Here is a 14125-nt window from a genome sequence, read left to right on the forward strand (position 1 = left end):
GTAAACCTTTTCTTTGATACAGCAGTTTTGAAACACTGTTCTTGTAGACTTTACAAGTGGATATTAGGAGAGCTTTGAGTATTTCGTTGGAAACGGGAATAACTTCACAAAAAAACTGGACAGAAGCATTCTCAGAAACTTCTTTGTGATGCTTGGATTCAACTCACTGAGTTGAACATTCCTGTGCATAGAGCAGTTTGGAAACACTCTTTTTATAGAATCTGTAAGTGGAAACTTGGAGCGCTTTGAGGCCTATGGTGAGAAAGGAAATATATTCCGATAAAAACTAGAAAGAAGAATTCTCAGAAACTTCTTTGTGATGTGTGTACTCAACTCAGAGAGTTGAACTTTTCTTTTGATAGAGCAGTTTTGAAACAATCTTTTTGTAGAATCTGCCAGTGGATATTTGATAGCTTTGAGGATTTCGCTGGAAACGGGATTATCTTCACATAAAAACCAGACAAAAGCATTCTCAAAAACTACTTTGTGATGTTTGCCACTGGAAACGGGATTATCTTCACATAAAAACCAGACAAAAGCATTCTCAAAAACTACTTTGTGATGTTTGCATTCAACTCACAGAATTGAACATTCCTTTTCATAGAGAAGTTCTGAAACACTCTTTTTGTTTTATCTGGTACTGGGCATTTGGAGCGCTTTGAGGCCTATGGTGAAAAACAAAATATCCTCCTATAAAAACTAGACAGAAGCACTCTCAGAAACTGCTTTGTGATGTGTGTACTGAACTCACATAGTTTAACCTTGCTTTTGATACAGCAGTTTTGAAACACTCTTTTTGTAGAATCTGCAAGTGGATATTTGGATAGCTTTGAAGCTTTCATTGGAAACGGGAATATCTTCACATAAAAACCACACAGAAGCATTCTCAGAAACTTCTTTCTGGTGCTTGCAATGAACTCACTGAGTTGAACATTCCTTTTCATAGAGCAGTTTTGACACACTCTTTTTGTAGAATCTGTAAGTGGAAACTTGGAGCGCTTTGAGGCCTATGGTGAAAAACGAAATATCTTCCCATAAAAACGAGACAGAAGAATTCTCAGAAACTTCTTTGTGATGTGTGTACTCAATTCACAGAGTTGAACTTTTCTTTTGATAGAGCTGTTTTGAAACACACTTTTTGTAAAATCTGAAAGTGCATATTTGGATATCCTTGAGGATTTCGTTGGAAATGGGATTATCTTCACATAAAAACCAGACAGAAGCATTCTCAGAAACCACTTTGTGATGTTTGCATTCAACTCTCAGAATTGAACATTCCTTTTCATACAGAAGTTTTGAAACACTCTTCTTTTTGTATCTGGTAGTGGACATTTGGAGCGCTTTGAGGCCTATGGTGAAAAACGAAATATCTTCACATAAAAACTAGACAGAAGCATTCTCAGAAACTTCTTTGTCATGTGTGTACTCAACTCACAGAGTTTAACCTTTCTTTTGATACAGCACGTTTGAAACACTCCTTTTTAGAATCTGCGAGTGGATATTTGGATAGCTTTGAGGATTTCGTTGTAAAGGGGAATATCTTCACGTAAAAACTAGACAGAAGCATTCTGTGAAACTTCTTTGTTATGTTTGAATTCAACCACAGACTTGAACATTCCCTTTCACAGAGCAGTTTTCAAACATTCTTTTTGTGCAATCTGCATGTGGACATTTGGAGCGATTTGAGACCTATGGTGATAAACGAAATATCTTCACATAAAGAGTGGATAGAAGCATTCTCAGAAACTACTTTTGATGTGTGTACTCAACTCACAGAGGTAAATCTTTTCTTTGATACAGCAGTTTTGAAACACTGTTCTTGTAGACTTTACAAGTGGATATTAGGACAGCTTTGAGTATTTCATTGGAAATGGGAATAAGTTCACAAAAAACTAGACAGAAGCATTCTCAGAAACTTCTTTGTGATGCTTGAATTCAACTCACTGAGTTCAACATTCCTTTTCATAGAGCAGTTTGGAAACACTCTTTTTGTAGAATCTGTAAGTGGAAACTTGGAGCGCTTTGAGGCCTATGGTGAGAAAGGAAGTATCTTCCCATAAAAACTAGACAGAAGAATTCTCAGAAACTTCTTTGTGATGAGTGTACTCAACTCACAGAGTTGAAATTTTCTTTTGACAGAGCAGTTTTGAAACATACTTTTTGTAGATTCTGCAAGTGGATATTTGGATAGCTTTGAGGATTTCATTGGAAACGGGATTATCTTCACATAGAAACCAGACAGAAGCATTCTCAGAAACCACTTTGTGATGTTTGCATTCAACTCACAGAGTTGAACATTCCTTTTCATAGAGAAGTTTTGAAACACTCTTTTTGTTGTATCTGGTAGTGGACATTTGGAGCACTTTGAGGCCTATGGTGAAAAATGAAATATCCTCACATGAAAACTGGACAGAAGCATTCTCAGAAACTTCTTTGTGATGTGTGTACTCAACTCACAGAGTTTAACCTTTCTTTTGATACAGCAGTTTTGAAACTCTCTTTTTGTAGAATCTGCAAGTGGATATTTGGATAGGTTTGAAGCTTTCATTGGAAACGGGAATATCTTTATATAAAAACTAGACAGTAGCATTCTCAGAAACTTCTTTGTGGTGCTTGCAATCAACCCACTGAGTTGAATATTCTTTTTCATAGAGCAGTTTTGAAGCACTCTTTTTGTAGAATCTGTAAGTGGAAACTTGGAGCGCTTTGAGGCCTATGGTGAAAATGGAATTATCTTCAAATAAAAACTAGACAGAAGAATTCTCAGAAACTTCCTTGTGATGTGTGTACTGAACTCAAAGAGTTGAACCTTTCTTTTGATACAGCAGTTTTGAAACACTCTGTTTGTAGAATCTGCAACTGGATATTTGGATAGCTTTGAGGCTTTCGTTTGAAACGGGAATATCTTCACATAAAAACTAGACAGAAGCATTCTCAGAAACTTCTTTGTGATGTTTGCATTCAATTCACAGAGTTGAACATGGCTTTTCATAAAGCAGTTTTGAAACACTCTTTTTGTACAATCTGTAGGGGGACATTTGGAGCACTTACAGGCCTATGGTGAAAAAGGAAATATCTTCACATAAAAACTAGACAGAAGAATTCTCAGAAACTTCATTGTGATGTGTGTACTCAACTCACAGAGTTGAACTATTCTATTGATACAGCAGTTTTGAAACACTCTTATTGTAGAATCTGCAAGCGGATATTTGGATTGGTTTGAGAATTTCGTTGGAAAAGGGATTATCTTCACATAAAAACCAGACAGAAGCATTCTTAGAAACTACTTTTTGATGTTTGCATTCAACTCACAGAGTGGAACATTCCTTTTCATAGAGAAGTTTTGAAAGACTCTTTTTCTAGTATCCGGAAGTGGACACTTGGAGCTCTTTGTTGCCTACCGTGAAAAATGAAATGTCCTCACATAAAAATGAGACAGAACCATTCTCTGAAGCTTCTTTGTGATGTGTGTACTCAAGTCACAGAGTTTAAACTTTCTTTTGATACAGCAGGTTTGAAACACACTTTTTGTGGAATCTGCAAGTGGATATCTGGATAGCTTTTGGGATTTCATTGCAAACGGGAATACCTTCACGTAGAAACTATACAGAAGCATTCTCAGAAACTTCTTTGTTATGTTTGCATTCAACTCACAGACTTGAATATTCCCTTTCATAGAGCAGTTTTGAAACACTCTTTTTGTGAAATCTGCATTTGGACATTTGGAGCGATTTGAGACCTATGGTGAAAAACGAAATCTCTTCACATAAAAAGTGGACAGAAGCTTCCAACACTATGTTGAATAGGAGCGGTGAGAGAGGGCATCCCTGTCTTCTGCCAGTTTTCAAAGGGAATGCTTCCAGTTTTTGCCCATTCAGTATGATATTGGCTGTGGGTTTGTCATAGATAGCTCTTATTATTTTGAAATACGTCCCATCAATACCTAATTTATTGAGAGTTTTTAGCATGAAGGGTTGTTGAATTTTGTCAAAGGCTTTTTCTGCATCTATTGAGATAATCATGTGGTTTTTGTCTTTGGCTCTGTTTATATGCTGGATTACATTTATTGATTTGCGTATATTGAACCAGCCTTGCATCCCAGGGATGAAGCCCACTTGATCATGGTGGATAAGCTTTTTGATGTGCTGCTGGATTCGTTTTGCCAGTATTTTATTGAGGATTTTTGCATCAATGTTCATCAAGGATATTGGTCTAAAATTCTCTTTTTTGGTTGTGTCTCTGCCCGGCTTTGGTATCAGAATGATGCTGGCCTCATAAAATGAGTTAGGGAGGATTCCCTCTTTTTCTATTGATTGGAATAGTTTCAGAAGGAATGGTACCAGTTCCTCCTTGTACCTCTGGTAGAATTCGGCTGGAGGGACATGAACAGACACTTCTCAAAAGAAGACATTTATGCAGCCAAAAAACACATGAAAAAATGCTCATCATCACTGGCCATCAGAGAAATGCAAATCAAAACTACTATGAGATATCATCTCACATCAGTTAGAATGGCAATCATTAAAAAGTCAGGAAACAACAGGTGCTGGAGAGGATGTGGAGAAATAGGAACATTTTTACACTGTTGGTGGGACTGTAAACTAGTTCAACCATTGTGGAAGTCAGTGTGGCGATTCCTCAGGGATCTAGAACTAGAAATACCATTTGACACAGCCATCCCATTACTGGGTATATACCCAAATGACTATAAATCATGCTGCTATAAAGACACATGCACACGTATGTTTATTGCGGCATTATTCACAATAGCAAAGACTTGGAACCAACCCAAATGTCCAACAATGATAGACTGGATTAAGAAAATGTGGCACATATACACCATGGAATACTATGCAGCCATAAAAAATGATGAGTTCATGTCCTTTGTAGGGACATGGATGAAATTGGAAACCATCATTCTCAGTAAACTATCGCAAGAACAAAAAACCAAACACCGCATATTCTCACTCATAGTTGGGAATTGAACAATGAGATCACATGGACACAGGAGGGGGAATATCACACTCTGGGGACTGTGGTGGGGTGGGGGGAGGGGGGAGGGATAGCATTGGGAGATATACCTAATGCTAGATGACGAGTTAGTGGGTGCAGCACATCAGCATGGCACATGTATACATATGTAACTAAGCTGCACAATGTGCACATGTACCCTAAAACTTAAAGTATAATTAAAAAAAAAAAGAAAAAAGGTAACAATGTCAATGTGCAAACAATAGAAAATGCTTAAATGAATTGACATATCTGTACAATAATATATAACATTAAAATGGTAAATTTAAAAAAAAAGTGGACAGAAGCATGCTCAGAAACTACTTTTTGATGTGTGTTCTCAACTCACAGAGTTCAACCTTTTCTTTGATACAGCACTTTTGAAACACTGTTCTTGTGGACTTTACAAGTGGATATTAGGACAGCATTGAGTATTTCTTTGGAAACGGGAATAACTTCACATAAAAACTAGACTGAAGCATTCTCAGAAACTTCTATGTGATGCTTGAATTCAACTCACTGAGTTGAACATTCCTTTTCATAGAGCAGTTAAGAAACACTCTTTTTATAGAATCTGTAATTGGAAACTTCGAGCACTCTGAGGCCTATGGTGAGAAAGGAAATATCTTCCCATAAAAACTAGACAGAAGAATTCTCAGAAACTTCTTTGTGATGTGTGTACTAAACTCAGAGTTGAACTTTTCTTTTGAGAGAGCAGTTTTGATACACACTTTTTGTAGAATCTGCATTTGGATATTTGGATAGCTTTGAGGATTTCGTTGGAAAAGGGATTATCTTCACATAAAAACCTGACAGAAGCATTCTGAGAAACTTCTTTGTGATGTGTGCATTCAGCTCACAGAGTTGAATATTCCTTTTCATAGAAAAGTTTTGAAACCCTCTTTTTGTTGTATCTGGTAGTGGATATTTGGAGCGCTTTGAGGCATATGGTGAAAAACGAAATATTCTCACATAACAACTAGACAGAAGCATTTTCAGAAACTTCTTTGTGATGTTTGCATTCAACTCAAAGAGTTGAACATTCCTTTTCATAGAGCAGTTAAGAAACACTCTTTCTGTAGAATCTGTAATTGGAAACTTTGAGCGCTTTGAGGCCTATTGTGAGAAAGGAAATATCTTCGCAAAAAAACTAGACAGAAGAATTCTCAGAAACTTCCTTGTGAAGTGTGTACTCAACTCACAGAGTTGAACTATTCTATTGATAGAGCAGTTTTGAAACACTATATTTGTAAAATCTGCAATTGGATATTTGGATAGCTTTGAGGATTTCGTTGGAAACGGGATCATCTTCACATAAACTCCAGACAGAAGCATTCTCAGAAACCACTTTGGGATGTTTGCATTCAACTCACACAGCTGAACATACCTTTACATAGAGAAGTTTTGAAACACTCTTTTTGTAGTATCTGGATGTGGACAATTTGAGCGCTTTGAGGCCTATGGTGAAAAACGAAATATCCTCACATAAAAACGAGACAGAAGCATTCTCAGAAACTTCTTCTGATGTGTGTACTCAACTCACAGAGTTTAACCTTTCTTTTGATACAGCAGGTTTGAAACGCACTTTTTGTGGAATCTGCAAGTGGATATCTGGATAGCTGTGAGGATTTCGTTGGAAACGGGAATATATTCACATAAACACCAGACAGAAGCATTCTGTGAAACTTCTTTGTTATGTTTGCTTTCAACTCACAGACTTGAACATTCCCTTTCATAGAGCAGTTTTCAAACATTCCTTTTGTGAAATCTGCATGTGGACATTTGGAGTGATTTGAGACCTACAGTGAAAAGCGAAATATCTTCACATAAAAAGTGTACAGAAGCATTCTCAGAAACTACTTTGTGATGTGTGTACTCAACTCACAGAGGTAAACCTTTTCTTTGATACAGCAGTTTTGAAACACTGTTCTTGTAGACTATACAAGTGGATATTAGGACAGCTTTCAGTATTACGTTGGAAACGGGAATAACGTCACATAAAAACCAGACAGAAGCATTCTCAGAAACTTCTTTGTGATGCTTGCATTGAAGTCATTGAGTTGAACATTCCTTTTCATAGAGCAGTTTGGAAACACTCTTTTTGTACAATCTGTAAGTGGAAACTTGGAGCGCTTTGAGGCCTATGGTGAGAAAGGAAATATCCTCCCATAAAAACAAGACAGAAGAATTCTCAGAAAGTTCTTTGTGATGAGTGTAGTCAACACACAGTGTTGAACTTTTCTTATGACAGAGCAGTATTGAAACACACATTTGTAGAATCTGCAAGTGGATAATAGGATAGCTATGAGGATTTCATTGGAAACGGGATTATCTTCACATAAAAACCAGACAGAAGCATTCTCAGAAACCACTTTGTGATGTTTGCATTCAACTCACAGAGTTGAACATTCCTTTTCATAGAAAAGTTTTGAAACACTCTTTTTGTTGTATCTGGTAGTGGACATTTTCAGCGCATTGAGGCCTATGTTGAAAAACGAAATATCCTCACATAAAAACTAGACAGAATAATTCTCAGAAACTTCCTTGTGATGTGTGTACTCAAGTCACAGAGTTGAACTATTCTATTGACAGAGCAGTTTTGAAACACATTTTTTGTAGAATCTGCAAGTGGATATTTGGATAGCTTTGAGGATTTCGTTGGAAACGGGAATGTCTTCATATAAAATCAAGACACAAGCATTCTCAGAAACATCTTTGGGATGTTTGCATTCAAGTCACAGAGTTGAACATTCCCTTTCATAGAGCAGGTTTGAAACACTCTTTTTGTAGTATGTAGAAGTGGACATTTTGATCGCTTGGAGGCCTATGGTGAAAAAGGAAATATCTTCCCATAAAAACTAGACAGAAGCATTCTCATAAACTTGTTTGTGATGTGTGTACTTAACAGAGTTGAACCTTTCTTTTGATAGAGCAGTTTTGAAACACTCTCTTTGTAGAACCTGCAAGTGGATATTTGGATAGCTTTGAGGATTTCGTTGGAAACGGGAATATCTTCCAATAAAATCTAGACAGAAGCATTCTCAGAAACATCTCTGTGATGTTTGCATTCCAGTCACAGAGTTGAACATTCCCTTTCATAGAGCAGGTTTGAAACACTCTTTTTCTAGTATCTGGAAGTGGACATTTGGAGTGCTTTGAGGCCTATGGTGACAAAGGAAATATCCTCCCATAAAAAATAGACAGAAGCATCCTCAGAAACTTGTTTAGGATGTGTGTACTCAACTAACAGAGTTGAACCATTCTTTTGATAGAGCAGTTTTGAAACACTCTTTTTTTATAACCTGCGAGTGGATATTTGGATAGCTTTGAGGGTTTCGTTGGAAACGGGAGTATCTTCATATACAATCTATACAGAAGCATTCTCAGAAACTTCTTCGTGATGTTTACATTCAAGTCACAGAGTTAAACATTCTCTTTCATAGAGAAGGTTTGAAATACTCTTTTTGAAGTATCTGGAAGTGTACTTTCAGAGCGCTTTGAGGCCTACGGTGAGAAAGGAAATATCTTCCCGTAACAACTAGACAGAAGCATTCTCATAAACCTGTTTGTGTTGTGTGTACTGAACTAACAGAGTTGAACCTGTCTTTTCATAGAGCAGTTTTGAAACACTCCTTTTGTAGAATCTGCAAGTGCATACTTGGATAGCTTTGAGGATTTTGGTGGAAACGGGAATATCTTCATGTAAAAAGTGGACAGAATCATTCTCAAAAACTTCTTTATGAAGTTTGCATTCAAGTCACAGAGTTGAACATTCTCTTTCATAGAGCAGGTTTGAAACACTCTTTTTGTAGTATCTGGAAGTGGACATTTGGAGCGCTTTGAGGCCTATGGTGAAAAGGGAAATATCTTCCCATAAAAACTAGACAGAAGCATTCTCAGAAAAATGTTAAGGATGTGTGTACTCAACTAACAGAGCTGAACCTTTCTTTTGATAGAGTAGTTTTGAAACACTGTTTTTGTAGAATCTGCAAGTGCATATTTGAATAGCTTTGAGGATTTCGTTGAAAACATGAACATCTTCATATAAAAAGTAGACAGAAGCATTCCGAGAAACTTCTTTGTGATGTTTGCTTTAGAGTCACAGAGTTGAACATTTGCTTTCATAGAGCAGGTTTGAAACACTCTTTTTCTAGTATCTGGAAGTGGACATTTGGAGCGCTTTGAGGCCTATGGTGAAAAAGGAAATATCTTCCCATAAAAACTAGACAGAAGCATTCTCAGAAAGTTGTTTAGGATGTGTGTACTCAACTAACAGAGTTGAACCTTTCTTTTGATAGAGCAGTTTTGAAACACTCTTTTTGTAGAATCTGCAAGTGGATATTTGGATAGCTTTGAGGAGTTCATTGGAAACGGGTATATCTTCATATAAAATGTAGACAGAAGCATTCTCAGAAACATCCTTGGGATGTTTGCATTCAAGTCACACAGTTGAACATTCCCTTTCATAGAGCTGGTTTGAAACACTCTTTCTGTAGTATGTGGAAGTGCACATTTGGAGCGCATTGAGGCCTATGGTGAAAAAGGAAATATCTTCGCATAAAAACTATACAGAAATATTCTCAGAAACTTGTTTAGGAGGTGTGTACTCAACTAACAGAGTTGAAAGTTTCTTTTGATAGAGCAGTTTTGAAACACTCTTTTTGTGGAATCTGCAGGTGCATATTTGGATAGCTTTGAGGATTTCGTTGGAAACGGGAACATCTTCATGTAAAATCTAGACAGAAGCATTCTCAGAAACGTCTTTGTGATGTTTGTATTCAGGTCACAGCGTTTAATATTCCCTTTCATAGAGCAGGTTTGAAACACTATTTTTGTAGTATGTGGAAGTGGACATTTGGAGCGCTTTGAGGCCTATTGTGAAAAAGGAGATATCTTCCCAGAAAAAATAGACAGAAGCATTCTCAGAAACCACTTTGTGATGTGTGTACTCAACTAACAAAGTTGAACCTTTCTTTTGATAGAGCAGTTTTGAAACACTGTTTTTTTAGAATCTGCAAGTGGATATTTGGATAGCTTTGAGGATTTCGTTGGAAACGGGAATATCTTCATATAAAAAGTGGTGAGAAGCATTCTCAGAAACTTCTTTGTGATGTTTGCATTCAAGTCACAGTGTTGAACATTTCCTTTCATAGAGCAGGTTTGAAACTCTCTTTCTGTAGTATCTAGAAGTGGACATTTGGATCGCTTTGAGGCCTATGGTGAAAAAGGAAATATCTTTGCATAAAAACTAGACAGAAGCATTCTCAGAAACTTGTTTGTGATGTGTGTACTCAACTAACACAGTTGAACCATTCTTTTGATAGTGCAGTTTTGAAACACCCTTTTTGTAGAATCTGCAAGTGGATATTTGGATAGCTTTGAGGATTTCGTTGGAAACGGGAATATCTTCATATAAAATCTAGACAGAAGCATTCTCAGGAACATCTTTGGGATGTTTGCATTCAATTCACAGAGTTGAACATTCCCTTTCATAGAGCAGGTTTGAAACACTCTTTTTGTGGTATCTGGAAGTGGATATTTGGATCGCTTTGAGCTCTATGGTGAAAAAGCAAATATCTTCCCATAAAAACTAGACAGAAGCATTCTCATAAACTTGTTTGTGATGTTTGTACTCAACTAACAGAGTTGAACCTTTCTTTTGATAGAGCAGTTTTGAAACATTCTTTTTGTAGAATCTGCAAGTGGATATTTGGATAGCTTTGAGGATTTTGTTGGAAATGGGAATATCTTCATATAAAATAGAGACAGAAGCACTCTCAGAAACTTCTCTGTAATGTTAGCATTCAGGTCACAGAGTTGAACATTCCCTTTCATGGAGCAGGTTTGAAACACTGATTTTGTAGTATCTGGAAGTGGACACTTGGAGCGCTTTGTGGCCTATATTGAAAAAGGAAATATCTTTCCATAAAAACTAGAAAGAAGCATTCTCAGAAAAAAGTTTGTGATGTCTGTATTCAACTAACAGAGTTGCACCTTACTTTTGATAGAGCAGTTTTGAAACACTCTTTTTGTAGAATCTGCAAGTGGATATTTGGATAGCTTTGTGGATTTCGTTGGAAACGGGAATATCTTCCTATAAAATCTAGACAGAAGCATTATCAGAAACTTCTTTGTGATGTTTGCATTCAAGTCACAGAGTTGAACATTCCCTTTCATGGAGCAGGTTTGAAACACCGATTTTGTAGTATGTGGAACTGCACATTTGGAGCACTTTGTGGCCTATGGTGAAAAAGGAAATATCTTCCATTAAAAACTACACAGAAGCATTCTCAGAAACCACTTTGTGATGTGTGCACTCAACTAACAGAGTTGAATCTTTCTTTTGATAGAGCAGTTTTGAAACACTCTTTTTGTAGAATCTGCAAGTGGATATTTGGATAGCTTTGAGGATTTCGTTGGAAACGGGAATATCTTCATATAAAATCTAGACAGAAGCATTCTCAGAAACATCTTTTAGATGGTTGCATTCAAGTCTCAGAGTTGAACATTCCTTTTCATAGAGCAGGTTTGAAACACTGATTTTGTAGTACCTGGAAGTGGACATTTGGAGCGCTTTGAGGCCTATTGTGAAAAAGGAAATATCTTCCCGTAAAAACTAGACAGAAGCATTCTCAGAAACTTGTTTGTGATGTGTGTACTCAACTAACAGAGTTGAACCTTTCTTTTGATAGAGCAGTTTTGAAACACTCTTTTTGTAGAATCTGCAAGTGGATATTTGGATAGCTTTGAGGAGTTCATTGGAAATGGGAATATCTTCATATAAAAAGTGGACAGAAGCATTCTCAGAAACTTCTTTGTGATGTTTGCATTCAAGTCACAGAGTTGAACATTCCCTTTCATAGAGCAAGTTTGAAACACTCTTTTTGTAGTATCTGGAAGTGGACATTTGGAGCGCTTTGAGGCCTATGGTGAAAAAGGAAATATCTTCCCATAAAAACTAGACAGAAGCATTCTCAGAAAGTTGTTTGTGATGTGTGTACTCAACTAACAGAGTTGAACCTTTCTTTTGATAGAGCAGTTTTGAAACACTCTTTTTGTAGAATCTGCAAGTGGATATTTCGACAGCTTTGAGGATTTCATTGGAAACGGGAATATCTTCCTATAAAATCTAGACAGAAGCATTCTCAGAAACATCTTTGGGATGTTTGCATTCAAGTCACGGAGTTGAACATTCCCTTTCATAGAGCAGGTTTGAAACACTCTTTTTGTAGTATCTGGAACTGGACGTTTGGAGCGCTTTGAGGCCTATGGTGAAAAAGGAAATATCTTCCCATAAAAACTAGACAGAAGCATTCTCAGAAACTTGTTTAGGATGTGTGTACTCAACTAACAGAGTTGAAACTTTCTTTTGATAGACCAAAGCACTAAATTGAAGTTTAAAATAATTGTAACAATTGCATCTTATGTATCAGGTGAGATTTCATAGTTTGGTTCAAGTAGTTTTCAAGTGACAAATTTTCAAGTTTTTACGTTTTCAAGAGTTGTGCAACTTCATCAGCCAGAAATCAAGCAAAACGCTAGATAAGTAGCAGCAGGTGCAGGATTCTTGATATTGAAACTTTTAGGACTTTTCTCCTTAGGGATTCCAATGTTGTACATTTTATTTCCACTATAACCCCTATGCATTGAATAAAGTAGTTTCACATGTGTGATTTTTCTAATTAGTTATTTGGGTCTCAAAATGTCCAGTTTATCAAAAAATCTTGTGCTGTGTACTGGGGACCATCTACTATAGCCTGATCATTGAATTTTTCAAGAACCTAAGGGGTTCCCTAAGTCCAAGGAAGACAATCAGTGTCTACAAGTCAGGAGGAGAAGGGGAAAGGGCATTCTAATCATTGGTTTGTTTTGATTCTGTTGCTGCTTTCTTGCCATTGAAAGTACTCTTTCAGTCTAGTAATGATTAACCTTTGCCACCAGGATGCCCTTTCTGTTTGAGATCCCTCAATCTTCATGTTGATCCATAAAAAGGCTTCAAAGTTACAGCTATTTTTTTTAGTTACCAGACTAACAAAAATAATCTAGCTTTTTGTCTTGACTACCAACCACTCTGGATTTTTTTTTTTTTTTTTTTTTTTTTTTTTTTTTTTGAGATGGAGTCTCGCCCTGTCGCCCAGGCTAGAGTGCAGTGGCGTGATCTTGGCTCACACAACCTCCACCTCCCAGGTTCAAGCAATTCTCCTATCTCAGCCTCCCAAGTATCTGGGACTTATAGGCACACACTACCACGCCCGGCTAATTTTTGTATTTTCAGTAGAGATGGGGTTTCACCATGTTGGTCATGCTGCTCTTGAACTCCTGACCTCAGGTGATCCACCTGCCTTGGCCTCTCAAAGTGCTAGGATTACAGGCATGAGCCACCATGCCCGGCCCACTCTGGATTTAAGGACAGTTCTTCCTTCAATCAGCAGCCAAAGAGTCCTGATTCCTGATTCTAATTAAGAAGTTTAACTTGGTATTCTATTTCTGATGGAAGGATGGCTGAAAGAGGGGAGACTCAAACAACAGATGAAGGCAAAATACTCTGTACTGAATTTTCAATGTAATCTTAAATTCTATGTTTAATTGAGATGACCCAAATTCTTTTTTTTTTTTTTTTTTTGATACGCAATCTTGCTCTGTTGCCCACGCTAAAGTGCAGTGGCATGATCTCGGCTCACTGCAACCTCCGCCTCCCGGGTTCACACCATTCTCCTGCCTCAGCCTCCCAAGTAGCAGGGACTACAGGTACCCGCCGCCACACCTGGCTAATTTTTTATATTTTTAGTGGAGACGGAGATGACCAAAATTCTTAACTGCCTCATAAATACTGTTAATATATTGAAAGTTTTGCCCTAGGCTTTTATTAAAGTCTACTATATAGAAAAAGTTTCTCCTATCCTGAAATGTATTATTAAAGACATCATCCCCAATAATATTCCATATTCTCGGTTTAGGAACCCAAATTGTTTTCAAATTCAAGAATTCAGAGAAATCTACTTGTTACAAAAGAGTCGAATGGATAATGGGCACCACATCCTGAAGTGTATTTTAATAAAAATTCATGTAAGATGGTTCAAAATTTCATTAAGTACTTTGTATAAAAAGAAATGCC

This window comes from Pan paniscus, chromosome 11 (genome assembly GCF_029289425.2).
Source record: "Pan paniscus chromosome 11, NHGRI_mPanPan1-v2.0_pri, whole genome shotgun sequence".
Lineage (NCBI taxonomy): Eukaryota > Metazoa > Chordata > Mammalia > Primates > Hominidae > Pan > Pan paniscus.